This window comes from Mandrillus leucophaeus, unplaced genomic scaffold (genome assembly GCF_000951045.1).
Source record: "Mandrillus leucophaeus isolate KB7577 unplaced genomic scaffold, Mleu.le_1.0 Scaffold1001, whole genome shotgun sequence".
NCBI lineage: Eukaryota > Metazoa > Chordata > Mammalia > Primates > Cercopithecidae > Mandrillus > Mandrillus leucophaeus.
This window is the reverse complement of record NW_012098111.1, coordinates 811,976-831,241: the sequence shown is the minus strand read 5'-3', so window position 1 is coordinate 831,241 and position 19,266 is coordinate 811,976. Positions and strand designations below refer to the sequence as shown.

The 19,266-nt window shown below is 43.1% G+C and overlaps 1 protein-coding gene across 1 annotated transcript in view; it reads left to right on the top strand.

Annotated features, from left to right (window-relative positions):
• Window positions 1–371: 371 nt before the first annotated feature.
• The window catches only part of TGFBR3 (transforming growth factor, beta receptor III), a 245,589-nt gene continuing 226,694 nt past the window's right edge, over window positions 372–19,266 (top strand). Inside the window, exons 1-2 of the mRNA XM_011973436.1 lie at window positions 372–543; window positions 6,284–6,344. The gene's annotated coding sequence lies outside the window, so the exon portion shown is untranslated. The remainder of the gene's footprint in view (window positions 544–6,283; window positions 6,345–19,266) is intronic.

Here is a 19,266-nt window from a genome sequence, read left to right as displayed (position 1 = left end):
GCCCCACCTACTCTGAACTAAGAATCTTCTGTTTTTTTGAGACGGAGCCTCGCTCTGTCGCCCAGGCTGGAGTGCAGTGTCGCGATCCCAACCTCCGCCTCCTGGGTTCAAGGGATTCTCCTGCCTCAGCCTCCTGAGTAGCTGGGACTACAGGCACACGCCACCACGCCAGGCTAATTTTTGTAATTTTATTATTATTATTATTATTATTATTTTTTTTTTTTTAGTAGAGACGGGGTTTCACCATGTTGGCCAGGACAGTCTCGATTTCCTGACCTCGTGATCCACCCGCGTCGGCCCCCCAAAGTGTTGAGATTACAGGCGTGAACCACCACACCTGGCCAGAATCGTCTTTAAAATTTGTTTATCTGAGATTTGTAGCTACTAAGAAAGAAAGGAGCTTTTTTTCCCTTGGGCCTTCAAACTGAAAGAACTGCATGAGCCTGAAGCTGCGCATGGTCCTAACATCAGGCTGTGCAGGAAGAAGCTATCTGCAGATGGACGCCAGCACACAGAAGGAAGCAGAGCTCTGGCAACACTGAGGTCAATACATTCCTTTTTGCTTAAGCTAATATTAATTGAATTTCTATCATTTGCAACCAAAAGTGCTTTGATACTGCTTTTCATCTAGGAGTGAGAATGCTCAACTTGGTGCAAGCCAAAGTAACTGGTCGGCCAGGCAGGTGGCTCATGCCTGTAATCCCAGTACTTTGGGAGGCCGAGGCGGGTGGATCACCTGAGGTCAGGAGGAGTTCGAGACCAGCCTGGCCAACCTGGCGAAACCCCGTCTCTACTAAAAATACAAAAAATTAGCTGGGCATGGCGGCGGGGGTCTGTAATCCCAGCTATCTGGGAGGCTGAGGCAGGAGAATCGCTGGAACCCAGGAGGTGGAGGTTGCAGTAAGCTGAGATCGCGCCATTGCACTCCAGCCTGGGCGACAGAGCAAGAAAAAAAAAAGAATTTTAGGGTTAGCAATGTGCTCAAGCATGGGCTTTGAAATTAGAAAGACAACTGACAAGTAGTAGAACCCAAATTTAAGCCCTCAGGTTGATATTTCTTTCTTTCTTTCTTTCTTTTTTTTTGAGAGGGAGTCTCGCTCTGTCGCCCAGGCTGGAGTGCAGTGGCGCGATCTCAGCTCACGGCAAGCTCCGCCTCCCGGATTCACGCCATTCTCCTGCCTCAGCCTCCAGAGTAGCTGGGACTACAGGCGCCCGCCACCACGCCGGCTAATTTTTTGTATTTTTAGTAGAGACTGGGTTTCACCGTGTTAGCCAGGATGGTCTCGATCTCCTGACCTTGTGATCTGCCCGCCTCGGCCTCCCAAAGTTAATCCACCACGCCTGGCCTCATGTTGATATTTCTTTAAAAAAAAAAAAAAAAATTCAAGGCCTGATCTTTCTAATTTCAAACCCATGCTTTTAACCACTGTGCTCTCAATAAATTTCCAAAGTAAGTTTTTGAGTTAGCAGGGTTTTTTTCTATAGTTTTTTGAGACAGTCTTGCTCTGTTGCCTAGGTTGGGTGCAGTGGCACGATCTCGGCTCACTGCAGCCTCTGCCTCCCGGGTTCAAGCGATTCTTGTGCCTCAGCCTCCCGAGTAGCTGGGATTATAGATTACAGGCACGCGCCACCATGCCTGGCTAATTTGTTTGTATTTTTAGTAGAGATGGGGTTTCACCATGTTGCCCAGGCTGGTCTCGAACTCCTGAGCTCAGGCAATCTGCCTGCCTAGGCCTCCCAAAGTGCTAGGATTACAGGCGTGAATCACCATGCCCGGCCAGTTTTACTAAGTTTTTTTTTTTTTTTTTTTTGAGACGGAGTCTAGCTGTGGCGCCCAGGCTGGAGTGCAGTGGCGCCATCTCGGCTCACTGCAAGCTCCGCCTCCCAGGTCCACGCCATTCTCCCGCCTCAGCCTCCGAGTAGCTGGGACTCCAGGCGCCCGCCACCACGCCCGGCTAGTTTTTTGTGTGTGTGTTTTTAGTAGAGACGGGGTTTCACCATGTTAGCCAGGATGGTCTCGATTTCCTGACCTCGTGATCCACCCGCCTTGGCCTCCCAAAGTGCTGGGATTACAGGCTTGAGCCACTGCGCCCGGCCAGTTTTACTAAGTTTTAATGTTAGATGCCTTAGATTGATTCTTTAAATTTGCCAACCATATGTAACTAGCAGTTCATAAGAATTCATTCAAATATCATTTTTTCAACATATTTTGAATATATATGTAGCTTATTCCTGCTATCAGCCAGGAATAAGAATGTCTAATTGACATGGAGATCTTATTTCAAAACTCTTTTTTTTTTTTTTTTTACACAGGCTGACTGCAGCCTCGGACTCCTAAGCTCAAATGATCCTCTTACCTCAGCCTCCCAAGTACCTGCAGAGACTACCATGCCCGGCTAATTTTTAAATTTTTTTTTAAAGAGATGGGGGTCTCACTATGTTGCCTGGGCTGGTCTTGAACTTCTGGGCTCAAGCAGTCCTCCCATTTTGACTTCCCAAAGTTCTGAGACTATAGGTGTGAGCCAAAGCACCTAGCCTGTCAAAATTCTTACAGGTAATCAGAATTTGCCATCAACAATCATTATATGAATGATAAATTATTTCTCTTATGAGACAGAGGTCCAGATTGGCAATTTTTTTTTTTTTTTCTGAGGCAGAGTCTCACTCTGTCACCCAGGCTGGAGTGCAGTGGCGTGATCTCAGTTCACTGCAACCTCTGTCTCCCAGGTTCAAAGGATTCTCATGTCTCAGCCTCCTGAGTAGCTAGGATTACAGGCATGCACTACCACGCCCGGCTAATTTTTGTATTTTTTAGTAGAGACAGGGTTTCACCATGTTGGTCAGGCCGGTCTCAAACTCCTAACCTCAGATGATCACCCCCGCCGTCACCTCAGCCTCCCAAACTGCTGAAATTACACGCTTGAGCCACCACACCGGGCTGCATTTTTTTTTTTTAAGTGAGGTGCTAGAAGACTGTTACCAGAACTTGGGAGTCACTCCTTTTTCAAAAAATTCACAAAACCCAGTGGTTTTGGAAGATCTGGAGGGCATCTCTACCCATCTCATGAGATCCTCAGCATAGCAGGCAGGGAAAAGGGGTGGAGAGCCTGGCACTGCCTTTGTCCACAGCTGTCTCCTTTCCTAAGCTAAGTCTCTGATGCGAACTCTACTCCTGACCTCCATCATCTCTGTGTGTGACAATGCCTTGTTTTCATGTTGACTCTTCAGTACTGGGTGCTGAATTGGCATCCTGTGTTTGTTTTAGCTTCTTATACAGGGACGAAGTCTGGAATGTAATTAATTGAGCCCTTATTTGAAATAAATGTGTTCTGGGTGTTCAGAGACCTAAAAAGATGTGAGGGAAAAAAAAAAAAAAAAAAAAGAAACTGCACTTACCTGGGTGTGATGGCTCATGCCTATAATCCCAGCATCCCAGCACTTTGGTAGGCCGAGGCAGGAAGATCACTTGAGCCCAGGAGTTTGAGACCCGCCTGGGCAAGATGGCAAGACCCTGTCTCTACAAAAAGTAAAAAAAATTAGCCAGGCGTGTTGGCATGCGTCTGTCATCTCAGCTACTAGGGAGACTGAGGTGGGAGGATTGCTTGAGTCTGAGAGTTTGAGGCTGCAATGAGCTATGATCATGCCACCATACTCTAGCCTGAGTGACAGAGTGAGACCCTGTCTCACACACACACACACACACACACACACACACACACAAAGAAAAGAAACCGCACTTCTTCAAACAGGACTATGTTCTCTAATGGAGGAGTGAAAAGAAGTAGGGATTTGGAAAGAGATCACCTAACTTTGAATTTCAGCTAACTATTTACTAAATATATGTCTTTGGGCAGATGTTTGTACCTCAGTTTTTCAGTAATATTTAACTTATAAGGATGTAGGGGCAATTAAATTCTGTGCATGCTAGTATTATGTAAGTTTTAAAACACAAAAATTACTATAAATTAATAGAGCCTACTGATTTTGATAGGAAAATCTATAAATTTCTTGAGTATCAGTGAACACACACCGTTTTTTTTCTTTTGGTGGGGTGGGGGAGGGGCAGGGCGTTGCTTTGTTGCCCTGTTGCCCAGGCTGGAGTGGTGCAGTGGCGTGTTCATAGCTCACTGCAGCCTCAAACTCCTGGACTCAAGTGATCCTCCCACCTCAGCCTCTGGAGTAGCTGGGACTAGAGGTGTATGCTACCATGTCTGGCTAATTTTTACTTTTTTTTTTTTTTTTTTAGCCACTAGGTCTTGCCATGTTGCCCAGGCTGGTCTCCAACCCAGGCCTCAAGCTATCCTCCCACCTCTGTCTCTCAAAGTGCTGGGCTTACACGCATGAGCCTGGCCCACAACATTTATTCTAATGTTTATTTCTGTAAAATTTCAAGAACAGTTGAAAAAGTTAGTTCAATGTCTTTAAACATGTTATAATATATAATAGTATACAATAACATTTATGAGAATGTACAATGCTATTATATAAACAAAAAGCTGAAAACAGATATAAATCCTTGTCAGCTTAATCCCATAAATAATCAGCTTATTGCATATAGATTACCTTGTTTCACTATAATCTTTGCATGTAGTTTCCATTAATTGCATATTTTCAGATATTAGTTCTGACCTTTTCTTCCATGCTGGAGAAGCTACTTATTTTTCTATGGATATTATTTGTATGTGTTCCAACTAACCAAATATTTGGATTGATGAAGAGTTGTTATATATTTTTCAGAGAATGAAACCCAATAAAAATACACCTAATAAAAAGTATATATGATTATTTTTAAAACAAACAAAACCCACAGAAAATAACAAGTGTTGGTGAGGACGAGGACATGGAGGCAGTGGAACTCTTGTAAAGTGTTAGTGGGAAGGTAAAATGGTGCAGCTGCCATGGAAAATGGCATACAGAGCTCTTAAAAAATTTAAAATAGAATTACCATATGAGAAGCCACATTCAGTGGTGCATGCCTGTAGTCCCAGCTATTCCAGAGGCTGAGGCAGAAGGATCATCTGAGCCCAGAAGTTTGAGGCCAGCCTGAGCAACATGACAAGACCCTATATCAAATAAAACCAAACCAAACCCAATAAATTTCTTTCATGTTTCCTGAATTTGCATTTTCAAGATAGGCACCACTGGGGAAATATCCAGAGAGTGGGGCAATCGCAATTTTACTATTTGATACTTTGAGACACTGTAACGTGATATGATGATTCAGCTTTGCTCTCATCCCAACTATTTTCCAGAGAGCATTAATGTTGGACCACCTTGTGGATTATGCAAGAGTGTCAGTGTTGCCTTTGGCACTAACAGAAAAGAGTGAGTCAAGAATATATATTGCAAGGTAGAAGTGGTCAAGATGTGGAGTTTCTTGTATGTGATACTTTTTTATTTTGTTTTGTAAGAAAAAAACTAGCTATTTCATTAGGAAATTACAGTTTGCATATTTAGAATTTTCATTAATAGTGATTTTAAATGTTACTGTTGTTAGAATGGTGAGTTTGTTAGTTTACAAACGGTTCACCTAACAGCTAACAACTTAGATTTAAATAATTAAGTTTGGCTGGGCGTGGTGATTCACACCTGTAATCCCAGCACTTTGGGAGGCCGAGAGGAGCAGATCACCTGAGGTCTGGAGTTTGAGACCAACCTGGCCAACACAGTGAAACCCTGTCTGGACTAAAAATACAAAAATTAGCCAGATGGGTGGCGCACACCTGTAGTCCCAGGTACTCGGGAGGCTGAGGTGGGAGAATCTCTAAACCTGGGAAGTGGAGGTTGCCATGAGCTGAGATTGCACCACTGCACTCCAACCTGGGCAACAGAGTGAGACTCCATCTCAAAATAAAATAAAATGATATAAAATAAGTAAGTTTAATATGAATGGAAAGGGATATCTAGGAGTATATTTCAGAATTTTTTTTAACTACTCCAAATATCTATGCACAAAATTCAAGTCAACTGTGCAAGAAAAGTCAAAGAAGTTTCTTTTTGTTTTATTTAGTTTTTAGAGACAGGTCTCACTATGTTGCCCAGGCTGGAGTGCAGTGGTTATTCACAGGTACCATCATAGCACAATATATATAGTCTTCAACTCCTAGGCTAAAGTGGTTCTCCTGCCTCAGCCTCCTGAGTAGCTGGGACTACAAGTGCCCACTGTGCCCAGCCAAAGCAGTTTCTTGATATTTCAAGAGTTCTTGTATACATGTTAATTTTCAGCCAAAAACTCAAGGTTGCTGCGACTATACTCATTTAATGTTCTTTGTTTTATTTGTAGTCAAAGCAAGGACACAAAATCAGAGGGACGGCAGAGAATCCTTGTATGTAGATCTTTGGTGGTGAGTACCTGGGAAAAGTCACCTAAGTCAAGATGTCAGCATTAGAAGTATTTTATTTTGAACCTGAAAAGTGGAATGAGCCATCTATCTAAGTGCTTACATGGGATAATGTGATTAGTAGAAAGGTTTTTTGTGACACTCTTACTCTGTTGCCCAGGCTGGAGTGCAGTGGTGCAATAACAGATCACTGCAGCCTTGACCTCCTGGCTCAGGTGATCCTCCCACCTCAACCTCCTGAGTAGGTGGGACTACCAGTGCATGCCACCACACTCGGCTAATTTTTAAATTTTTTGTATAGACAGGATCTCACTGTGTTGCCGAACTCCTGGGCTCAAGTGATCCTCCCGCCTAAGCTTTCCAAAGTGCAGGGGTTATAGGCATAAACCATGGCACCCAGCTGACATTTTGATAGATGTATACATTGTGGAATACTTAAATCAAGCTAATTAATGTATGTGTCACTTCACATACTTACTTTGGGGGTAAGAACATTTGAAATTTACTCTTGGCTGGGTGCGGTGGCTCACGCCTGTAATCCCAGCACTTTGGGAGGCCAAGGATCAGGAGGTCAGGAATTCGAGACCATCCTGGCTAACATGGTGAAACCCCGTCTCTACTAAAAATACAAAAAATTAGCTGGGCATGGTGGCGTGTGCCTGTAGTCCCAGCTACTTGGGAGGCTGAGGCAGGAGAATGGCGTGAACCCGGGAGGCAGAGCTTGCAGGCAGTGATCCGAGATCATGCCACTGCCCTCCAGCCTGGGCGACAGAGAGAGACTCCATCTCAAAAAAAAAAAAAAAAAAAAGATCATACTGTTGAATGAAAAGCAAGTTAAAGATTATGTACCATTTTCATTTATTTTGTTTTTCTCCTCTGTGGGCACTGGAAGATGGAACATTTTTAAATGGACACATACATTCATACTAATAGCATCTTCATGTTCTCTCTTTTTAAATGCACACACACAGACACACACATATGTGGAAGAAAACACACTGGAAGGATACACTCTAAATTCCTGAAAGTTGTTACCTCTGAAGAGACTGGGATTGAGGGGAGTGCAAGGGGGCTTCAATTGTATTTGTAATATTTTTTTTCTGTACCTTTTAAGAGTGACTAATGTAATGTTTTCTTTCTTTTTTTAAATCAAAAACATTTTTTAATGGAGACTGAGTTCTTGCTATATTGCCCAGGCTGGTCTTGAATTCCTGGGCTCAAGCAATCTTCCTGCCTCAGGCCCCCAAAGTCCTAGGATTACAAGCATGAGCCATGATGCCCGGCTGTAATATTTTATTTCTTATAGCAAAGGCAAAAAATTTGTCAAAATGTTAGCAATGATCAGTTCTGGATGTTGACTCATGGGTGTTTGTTATATTCTTTGCATTTTTCTGTCTTTTGAAGATTTCTTATAAATAAGATTTGTTCTCTCCTGTGAAGATTAATCTTCTACTTTGTGCCTGGATTTGGTAAGTTGTGCACATTTCGGCCCACACAGTAGTAATAAATGAGTCTTGGAACAAAACGTAAGCAATCCTCTGCAAGCCTGCATGACACATTCTAAGCCAGCCTAAAAATAACAGAAGAATAAAAGTATTATTAGACAGAGGGACCCTCATTTGACCTTTCGGCCATTTGGATTGTCCATTCAGTTAATCTTGTCACAATCATGTAATTATGAGGTTGGTTTGAGCTTAATGAACCAATATATACAAGGAAAATATGCTGTCACCAGAACTGTGCCACACAAAGCCCTTGGGACATAATACTTTTCTAGTGTTTGTACATGAGATTTCCCAAAGATAACAAAACCTTTTACCAAATATGCTTTTCAGACCTATTACCCTTTCCAATGAATATTCCGCTTCCCCACGTCAAGTTGGCATCCCCCAAAATATGTCAGTGTTGCACCTCTGCCACATAAATACCCAAATGCTTCCTGATAACCCCGCAGGCTATACTTGACAGTACAATACCTGCAAAAAGGCAGCGGAGCTGCAGAGTGCTACTGAAATAACCTCCTCTGAGAGTCTCATAAGCTGAAATGCCAGTTAGTAAAACCTATAGGAAAGAGAAAAACAACGAGGCAAGTATGTAAGTGTACTCAGCAGCACTCAAAATTCCAGCTGAGTTGAACTTGGAGGTATTTAAGAAAAGTTGAATGTCTGGAGAACTAGTTAGGGAACCTTAGTCAATCTTTTTTAATTCAAAAATAAATAAAAAAGATATATACACTTCACTTCCTAAAAAAGAAAAAAAGAAAAGAAAAAGTGAGTAGGAAGGAGGGAATGTGTACATTAATGAGGGCTTCCTTCCTTTCTCTCACTTGGGGAGTAGTCAAAGACCCTTTAAGACTCGTTTCCTTTTCCTTCTCTAGAAGGAGATAGCCAGCATGTTCCAGCAATGATAATAGCAGTATGGACATCATTTAAAAACACTCCAGCAGTATACTAATATAAGACCAAAATAAGAGCAATATGGTAAAGCATTACACATTACTTCTCCTCCTGTGTCTGACTCTTTCTCTTTCAGCTAGCTTTAGTCAGCAGGCTTATTTGCTCCAGCCTAGGGGGTTTGATTTATCTACTCTATGTGAACAGGTCTGACCATGGAAACCCCTTCCTCATGTCAGAACCTTTGGCTTCCAGGTGGAGATTCATTCATGCCGTTTACACCACATACTTGCTCCCTGCCTGGACTAATTGGTCCCAATTCCCTCAGGTCAGATGTATTCTGATGACTCCCAAGTCCTGAGCTGCATAACACTCAAAGCCTTTGCATCAGTTTCTCGTTGAGCCCTAGAGGTGCATCTCTCTTTATGGTTGTTGCAAAACATCACTAATTGCCTCAACTGCTTAACTGTGGGTACCCATCTCTAGAATGAAACCATCCCTTAATTTAATGTTTATTGTTAGATGCTGCCATTCTGCTAGGAGCTATGAATATAGTGCTGATTAAGATAGCCATGGCCCCTGCCTTCATGGTGCTTACAGTGTACTATGGAGCTTACACAGGGAGCTTGCTTTAAGGTGGGATCAGGTTTCTTCACTAATGACACCTGTACATAGCTGGTACTGAATGAGTGTGTGTGTATGTGTTTGTTAGTGGGTGGGAAGCAAGACAGGAAGCAAGGAAACCAGAACTATCAACATTGTTTAGGTTAGAGATGATGGTATTTCGACCAGGGTTGTAGCAGCAATGGAAACAGTGAGAAGTGATCATTTGAGGGTAAACAGGACTGACTGGCAGACTGGTTGTGGGGTTAGAGAGACAGAGATAAATCAATGATGACTCATATGTGTTTGACCAGAGCCACTGGGTGAACGGTAGGGCTATTTACGGAGATGAGGACAGAGAATGTGTGTGCAAGAATCAGGAGTGTTTTTCATTGTTACATTTAATTTTCCAGTTGAAAAATCAGGTGGCGATATTGAGAAGTCACAAATACATGACTTTGAAATTCAAGGTTAGAGATAAAATTTTGAGAATCATCAATGTGTAATCCATTTAAAGAAATGGGTCTTGTATTAGTCCATTCTGGACTGGCCAGGTGTGGTGGCTCACGCTTTAATCCCAGCACTTTGGGAGGTCAAGATGGGAGGATTCACTCAAGGCCAGGAGTTTGAGACTAGCCTGGTCAATGTAGTGAGACTCCATCTCTCTTAAAAAAAAAAAAAGAAATACCTGAGACTGGATAATTTATAAGAAAAGAAGTTTAATTGGCTCATGGTTCTGTAGGCTGTATAGGAAGCATAAAGCCGTCATCTACTTCTCATGGAGGCCTCAGGAAGCTGCCAATCATGGCAGAAGGTAAAGGAGAAGCAGGTGTTTCATATGGTGGAAGTAGGAGCAAGAGAGTGAGGGGAGAGATGCTGCACACTTTTAGATGATCAGATCTAGAGAGTGAGGGGAGAGATGCTGCACACTTTTAGATGATCAGATCTCGCAAGAACTCACTATCTCGAGGACAATACCAAGGGTATGATACTAAACCATTCATGAGAAATTTGCCCTCATGATCCAATCACCTCCCACTAGGCTCCACTTCCAACACAGGGGATTACAATTGAACACGAGATTTGGATGAGGACGCAGATTCAAGCTAGATCAGTCTGGATAATAACACCTTGAGAGAGAGTGTCTCAGCTGGGCATGGTGGCTCACGCCTTAATCCCAGCACTTTGGGAGGCTAAGGTGGGCGGATCACAAGGTCAGGAGATCGAGACCATCCTGGCTAACATGGTGAAACCCCATCTCTACTTAAAAAACAAAAAATTAGCCAGGTGTGGTAGTATGCGCCTGTAGTCCCAGCTACTGAGGAGGCTGAGGCAGGAGAATCTCTTGAACCTAGGAGGCGGAGGTTGCAGTGAGCCGAGATTGCACCACTGCACTCCAGCCTAGGTGACAGAACGAGACTCCGTCTCAAAAAAAAAAAAAAAAGAGAGAGTCTCAATAGAGAAGAGGACCAAGGACACTGCCTTGGGACGAGCCAACATTTAGATCGTGGGAACAGAAAGAAAAGCCAGCGGAGGTGACTTACAAGGAACTAGCTAGTGCGATGGGAGGGAAACCATTAGTGCATCTTATCCCTGCAGCCAAATGCAATGTCTCAAAGAGGGTGAAGTAATCTCTTGCATAAACTAAGAGCAGTTAGGTAAGATGAAAACTGAGTATCAGTCACTGGTCTTGCCACAAGGTGACCTTGACAAGTGATCTCATTGGATCTGATTGAGGAGGAGTTGCGGGTGAAGGAGCATGGGTGACAAAGGAAGACATCTCTTTTGAGGAGTTTTACTGCAAAGGGAGTAGAGGAATAGGGGTTAGGTAGGTAGATGGGGTCAAGTAAGATTTTTAAAGACAAGAAATATTCTAGTATGTTTGTAAGTTGATGAGAATGATCCAGGAAAGAGAGAAATCTGAGACTGCAATTGCAAGAGGGAATTACTACAGGATGAAAGTCCTTGAGTCATTGAAGGAATGACTCCAGGGCACAGATGGAGGAAGCGAGGCCAGTTCATCCAGAGTAACGAGAAAGCAGATCAGAGGCATAGATAAATCAGCAGATGTGGTGAGAAGAGAAAGATACTTTCTTCTGAGGGCTCTGATATTCTCAGTAAAATAAGAAACAAGGTCATCTGCGGAGTTCAAAGAGGGAGAAGAAGGTATTGAAGACTTGAGAAGAGAAGAAATAAAATCAACCTCTTGTAGAGCGGCAGAGTGAGCTAATAAGGATAATTTAGCAGGATTGCTGAGCAGCACTGAGGGCCCATTGAGGATTATGGTCATCAATTTAAAGTGTAGATGGTGAAAAAGTGGTAAGGTCAATGAATTGGAGATCCTAGTGGGTCAAATTCCTCTTGGAACCAAGATATTAGAGGCAATGAGTTGGAAAGATCAAGATTGGTAGTGAGACAGAAATGCTCGTAATGGAGATTGTGGAGGTGGAACAGTTATTACTGATGAACGTGACCTGGACATGGTTGTGATACTAGGAGGTGACAAGGTGGAGGCACTGAGAGGTCAGGGTTTTTCAAAGGTGGAAGATACAAGAGATTTTACTGCTGTTTTGCCATAAATTCCAGAGGGCAAACTGGAGGGATTTGGAAGGTTGAGGAGGGAAGGAAGATTGAATCAAGTTAGGTGATGATCAGTGGCATATGGTGATAAGAATCCAGGTGACTAATATGACTTGGAAGGCTTGGATTTCTATTTTATTTTATTTATTTTTTTGAGACCAAGTCTTGCTCTTTTGCCTAGGCTGGAGTGCAATGGTGTGGTCTCGGCTCACTGCAACCTCTGCCTCCCAGGTTCAAGTGATTCTCCTGCCTCAGCCTTCTGAGTAGCTGGGACTACAGGCGTGTGCCACCACACCCAGCTACTTTTTGTCTTTTTAGTAGAGATGGGGTTTCGCCATGTTGGCCAGGCTGGTCTCAAACTCCTGACCTTGTGATCCGCCCGCCTCGGCCTCCCAAAGTGCTGGGATTACAGGTGTGAGTCATTGCGCCCGGCTGGAAGGCTTGGATTTCTTATGGAGACTGACGTAAACAGGATTGTGATGGCCTTGTTATCTCATAGGGGGAGGTGAAGAATTCATTCTATTCTAGCTTCCTTCTTAGGACTAGTCTTTCAGGCACTCCTGCTGTAGAGACACAACATCCCTTGAAGGTTGTTCAGAATATTCTTTTCATTCTCTGCATCCCCTGAATCCTAAGCTCACTTCTTACCTTGCTCTGATCCTTTCAAGCCCAGGCACATCTCAATTCCTCTAGCATTTATAGTCTCATTCAACAGATAAGACTATTTAACAAATAATGCCTTCCTGTTCTTTAGATATCTTTTTAATTATAATCCTGTTACCCTCATATGCACTTTTTTTTGGAGACACAGTTTTGCTCTGCACCCAGGCTGTAGTGCAGTTGCAGGATCTCGGCTCACTGCAATCTCCACCTCCTAGGTTCAAGAAATTCTTCTGCCTCAGCCTCCTGAATAGCTAGGATTACAGATGCCCGCCACCATGCCCAGCTAATTTTTTTTGTATTTTTTTTTAGAGACGGGGTTTCACTATGTTGGCCAGGCTGGTCTCAAACTCCTGACCTCAAGTGATCCACCCACCTCAGCCTCCCAAAGTACTGGGATTACAGGCATGAGTGACCATGCCCAGCCCTTATGTGTACTTTCACCTCTTATTATGGCTTAGCACATTTCAGTGAATATTGGTTTTTAGAACATGGAAGAAACTAACATCTTCCAGAAAGTAACACAAATTATATGAGTAAACAGGAAATTTTAAAGGAAGTTTTTTGTTTTGTTTTGTTTTGTTTTTGGAGACAGTCTCGCTCTGCCACCTAGGCTAGAGTGCAGTGGTGTAATCTTGGCTGACTGCAACCTCTGCCTCCCGGGTTCAACCATTCTCCTGCCTTAGCCTCCTGAGTAGCTGGGACTACAGGCATGCCACCACTCCAGCTAATTTTTGTATTTTTAGTAGAGACAGGGCTTCACCATGTTGGCCAGGCTGATTTCGAACTCCTGACTTCAGGTGATCAACCCACTTCAGCCTCCCAAAGTGCTGGGATTACAGGCGTGAGCCACTGTGCCTGGACAAAGCAAGTTTTAATTAAAAATGTTATATCATTTTTCTCATATATTAACAATGAATTGTAAACCAAAAATAAAATTTTAAATCCTCCAACTGACTGAACCCATTTTGAAGAGAAACATTCTTAGAAACCTTTGGGAAAACATTTCCTACTTTGAAAAACATGGACTATAAGCAAATAATGTCTTTTATTATGAGAAAGTCTTTTGGTTCTTAATTATCCTCGTCAGAAAAAAAAAAAACAGGATAAAAGATTGCTTTTTAAGATTATCACTAAAATACAAAATAAAAACATATTTCTGTTTAACTCATTCCTGAATCTTAAAGAATGTATTACAAGTTGGGCCAGGCACAGTGGCTCACACCTGTAATCCCAGCACTTTGAGGCTGAGATGGGCAGATCACTTGAAGTCAGGAGTTCAAGACCAGCCTGGACAACATGGTGAAATCCTGCTCTACAGAAAATACAACAATTAACTGGGCATGGTGGTGTGTGCTGTAATCCCAGCTACTTCAGAGCTGAGGCACAAGAATTGCTTGAACTCGGGAGGTGGAGGTTGCACTGAGCCAAGATCACACCACTATACTGTAGCCTGGCGACAGAGCAAGACTCTGTCTCAAAAAAAAAAGTTACAAGTTAAGAAACTCTTCCTTCTCCTTAGACAACATGTTAAAAGAAACTCAAGAAATGTTACAGCAGGTAATTTTATGACAAATATGTGGATATGCCCATTTTCAAAATATGTTAGAAAATACATTTTATAAAGCCAAACTTACAACATGGCCTTCCACAGAGTAAGTGCTCAATAAAGGATAATAATAACAGAGAGCCAATAATAACAGCAATAATTTTAAAATTTAGATATTTTTAGAGCTAGACTTTCAGCATTTCTGCTACTTGTTGAAATGAAGTCAATGAGGTTTTCTTTAATGTGTTAACTGAATATCAAGGGGCACTACGAAGGAAATGATTGATCAATTGGCTTTAGGAATATAGCATTTTCCTGAAGCTACTTTGGTTAATATTTGCAAGTATTGTGAACTTTTTGCATGAAATACCACACAGATGCAACTCAAAATGAATAGTAATGCACATATATAGTTCTTTCAGCTCTAAACTGGTATTACTTTCAAGTAAACTCTGAAATCACTGGAATAACCATCTCATGGCTCTTAGTAAAAATGATACATGTTCATTACTAAACAGTCAAGCACAGATAAGATGATGATCCAAGGATGAGATGGTGCCCTCACTCATTTCTGTTCAATGCTCAAGATATAACCCTGAACAGAGAGGGTTCAGGGAGACCCTCAGTTGATTAAGGGACTCACAACGCAACTTCAGTTCAGTTTTAGAAAATAAGAAAGTTATGTTTCTGGCACACTTTAGTTTTGGGCTGAGATTCAAAACATTTACAGACATTAATATATGTCCCGGGTACGCCTTGTCTTTTTTTGTCCCCCTGAGCACAAAATAACATTACATAATTCATGATTCTTTTTTTCTCTTCTCTAGATCAAAACCCAGTAAACAGAAAACATAAACAAAAGAGGTGGGGCTAGTTCTCTGTAGAGTTGTTGTGGAGGTGGGGCTGAGGATGGAGTTTTCCATCTGGAATCCCAGCCTTGCTGCTGGGAGAGCAAGGTCCTGCCACATCCCCTATGGAGCTAAGACCACAGGGATCTTGGGGCGGGTTGGGGGGGTGGTTTGCTGTCACTTTGAAATGGTATGAGGTTTCCTGCTTCGTCAGAATCCCTGCTGAGGGGGAAATTGAAGGTGTATTGTGGAAACCTCCACTGGGGGCTCCTGCACAGTCTCAGGAAATGGTGAGTTTGCAGGAACTTGTGGTTACTGTGAGAAAATTAGCGTTGGATTTTTATGTCCAGAATCTCTGTGGAATTCCCCAGGTCTGAAGCCAGTGCCTGCTTTGGACTCTGCATACAGGTTCATCTGATTGTATTTTTTATCATTAATTGAAATTTGCCAGCTGCAATTTTATCAACAAAAACCAAATTCTAATCTTGTAGATAGATACAGAAAATGTGGCTTTAAATTATGGCCTTAGGTTAGGTTATGATGAAATAAAACACCAACGAGTATGAACTGGGTCTTTATGAGCGAATTTGAAAAATAAAGTAGTAAATCTGTCTATGATAATAGGTTAACAGAGCAGAAAATAAGGGCAGATGCTGTAGTTTGTAGATCAGCATCCTGTCACAACAATTTTGGAACATTTGGTTCATGTTCTGTCACACATTCTTAAGAGTAGTTGTGCAATTGCCTTCAAGCTGTTGGCTGTATTAGACAAACTTTAAATTAGTGAAAGGAATCTATTTTTATGTGGTGGTGGTGGGGTAGTAATTCTTCTAAACAAACTTTCATTTTTATATTTTGAAAGTTTTAAAGAATCGAGTTTTTTTTTTTTTTTTTTTTCTTTGAGACAGATCTCGGTTCTTTTGCCCAGGCTGGAGTACAGTGGCACGATCACGGCTCATTGCAGCCTCGACCTACTGGGCTGAAGTGATCCTCCCACCTCAGCCTCCCAAGTAACTGGGACTACGGGCACATACTACCATGCCTGGCTAATTTTTGTAGAGACTGGATTTCACCACATTGCCTAGACTGGTCTCGAACTCCCGGGTTCAAGTGATTCACCTCGGCCTCCCAAGTACTGGGATTACAGGCATGAGCCACTGTACTTGGCCTTGAAGTGAACTAAAAAAAAAAGAGACCAGGCTCAGTGATTCACACCTTGTAATCCCAGCACTTTGGGAGGCCGAGGCAGGCGGATCACAGAGCTCAAGACCAGCCTGGTCTCTTTTGTTTTAAGTTCACTTCAAAGGCCAAGTACAGTCTCTACAAAAATTAGCCAGGCGTGGTAGTATGTGCCTGTATTCCCAGCTACTTGGGAGGCTGAGGTGGGAGGATCACTTGAGCCCTTTTATTTTGCCTGTCTATAAAGCTTCTGATGACAGGTAGAAGAACCTGGTGGTTAAGTACTTAGGTTTTGAGGTCAGTGGATGTGGGATCGAATCGTGGATAAGATCTCAGTTTGTATAGAGATGTGTATATAGGCCTCATTTATACATATTCTTAGAGGGCTGTAAGAAGTAAATGTGTTTATATGTATAGAATTTAGTACCCATGGCCAGGTGTGGTGGCTCATGCCTGTAATATCAGCACTTTGGGAGGCCAAGGCGGGTGGATCACTTGAGGTCAGGAATTGAGAGCAGCCTGGCCAACATGATATGAAACCCTGTTTCTACTAAAAATACAAAAGTTAGCCAGGCATGGTGGTGGGTGCCTGTCATCCCAGCTACTCGGGAGGCTGAGGCAGGAGAATCGCTTGAACCTGGGAGGCAGAGGTTGCAGTGAGCTGAGACCGCGCCACTGCACTCCAGCCTGGGCGGCAGGCTCTTTTTTGAGACTCTGTCTCAAAACAACAACAAACAAACAAGAATTTAGTACCCAGGCTGGCTCAGATGTTGATGGCTACTGTTGTGAATCTGGCTCTATGGGGAACAGTTGCTTCATCACTCTTAAAAGACAAGACACTCCTAAATTATCTACCATGCTGTTTTATTTAGAAAGCCTCAACATGATTGATACATTTAATTTAATTTTTTTGAGACAGAGTGTTGCTCTTGTCTAGGCTGTAGCACAATGGCACCATCTCAGCTCACTGCAACCTCTGCCTCCTGGGTTCAAGCAATTCTTTTGCCTCAGCCTCCTGAGTAGCTGGGATTACAGGTGCCCGCCACCATGCCCGGCTAATTTTTGTATTTTAGTTGAGATGGGGTTTCACCATGTTGGTCAGGCTGGTCTGGAACTCCTGACCTCAAGTGATCCACCTACCTGGGCTTCCCAAATTGCTGAGATTATAGGCATGAGCCACCTCGCCTGGCCAATACATTTAAATGTGGGATTAAATAGTCACATCTAGTTCAAGTGTTCTCATCTGTACTTGAAACTAAAACTTGATAACAAGGCATAAATACTGTATTAGTCTGTTTTCATGCTGCTGATAAAGACATACCCGAGACTGGGCAATTTACAAAAGAAAGAGATTTATTGGACTTACAGTTCCACATGGCTGGGGAGGCCTCACAATCATGGCAGAAGGTAAAGAGGAGCAAGTCACATATTACATGGATGGCAGCAGGCAAAGGGAGAGCTGGTACACGGAGACTCCTGTTTTTAAAGCCATCAGATCTCGTGAGACTTATTCACTATCATGAGAACAGCACAGGAAAAACTCATCCCCATGATTCAATTATCTCCCACTGGGTTCCTCCTGGGACACATGGGGATTGTGGGACTTAATTCAAGATGAGATTTGGGTGGGGACACAGCCAAACCATATCAAATACTGTTTAATTTGAGTCTAGGAGAAATCTTAAGGCCTTAAACTTAGAGAGACTTTATAAAAGCAGAGGCTAGCTCCATCTGGACTGTTTATTCCTTCAGAATATTATGCCTACTTGTATTCCCAATGCCTGACTCAGGCCTCTTCCACAGTCAGTGCTCAATGAATACTGGTAAGGAAAAAAATGGTTCATTGAGGAGATTTTTGCAGTAATTCAGGTGACTGATGACATTTGACCTTTGTGAATGAATCTCCAATTCTGCAATTGGGTGGATTCTCTACCTATAGGTAAAAGAGGAAGAGGACGAGAAATATTTCCTGTTCTCTCAATAACTTTCCAAATAACGTGTCATAAGAAGCCTCCTCATTCTACTCTCCAACATATTAAAAGCCTAAGACTGAGCCAGGTGCAGCGGCTAACGCCTCTAATTCCAGCACTTTGGGAGGCCAAGGCAGGGCAATCTCTTGAGTTCAGGAGTTTGAGACCAGCCTGGGCAACAAAGTGAGACCCCCCCCCCCGTCCCCCTCCGCCCTGCCAACCCCCTCCATCTCTACAAAAAATTAGCTGGATGTGGTGGCATTTGTCACTAATCCCAGCTACTCAGGAGGCTGAGGTGGGAGAATCGCTTGAGCCTGGGAGGCAGAGGTTGCAGTGAGCTGAGATTGAGTTTGTGCCACTGCACTCCAGCCTGGGCAATACCGTCTCAAAAAATTAATTAATTAATTAAAAAAAAAGGCATAGGTCCATAGCCCTTTAGAACTGGAAGAACTAGGCCAAGCCCATCATTTGAACTGAGCCTTGACAACTATTAGCCGTCAGCCATTTATGGAAAGTCGCACAGTACTCAGGACTGGAAGTCTGGTCTTTGAAACCTGTCAGTCCACGGTCATTTAACCTGCCTGTTTGTAAAACAATGTACTGTTACTAAAGTATACTTTTTAATAGGAAAAACTGAGTGTAAGCAAGAGTATCAAAGTGGTGTTCTGATGCCTGCATTCAGCTTCTGCAGCGTGTACTTCACAGGCACAGGTGCTTAGGACGTTGCCCCGCGGAGACTGTAGTTCATGTCCCTCCTACCACCGGGTAACGCCGGTAATGCTGACCTGGCTCCATTATTCGTATTAATTTATTTAGCTAGCAGGGGAACGACTAGGTAATGCAGTCTTAGTTGCTAGAGAGGAAGAGGCAAGACTCCGCCGGCGCCCAGCATCAGAGCGTGACAACAAGCAGGACCGGAGGTTGGGGAAAAACACAGGGACAGAATGAATGTGTGCATGGGGGAGCTGTGCTGGGGAGAGGGCAAGAGGCTGTGATCAGATTATCTGAGGTTTCATAACTTTTATATAAAGACCAAGGAACCAAATGAAAACCCAACTCTTCCAGGGAGTCCTGGAAAGTTCGAAGGACGTCGTTTGAGGGAGCGAGTCCCCGCAGCTCGCGTCCGCATCTCCCCCGCGGTTC